We start from the raw sequence: 247 nt of genomic DNA, 5'->3' as shown, positions 1-247 counted from the left end.
TCTTCCTTTTAGCCCTTCCTCAGCTGGGCCCACTCAGTACTTAAATCTGGAATCACCTAATTTCTGTCAGGTGGGTCCCATTCTGTAATCAGGGCTGATTTAGGGGCTCTCTATTATTATCTCAGAGCTCTGGATGATCTCTGAGTGTTGATCTCTCTCTCTCTCTATAGATAGATATTAATTTTATTATCAGGCTGTGGCTCTGACCCTCTTAAACCAATCACTGTAACTGACTTCTGCTCTGGGT

The sequence above is a fragment of the Mauremys reevesii genome, linkage group 3 (assembly GCF_016161935.1).
Source record: "Mauremys reevesii isolate NIE-2019 linkage group 3, ASM1616193v1, whole genome shotgun sequence".
In the NCBI taxonomy this organism is placed as follows: Eukaryota; Metazoa; Chordata; order Testudines; family Geoemydidae; genus Mauremys; species Mauremys reevesii.
The sequence above is the reverse complement of the archived record's forward strand: the minus strand, read 5'-3'. Positions refer to the sequence as shown.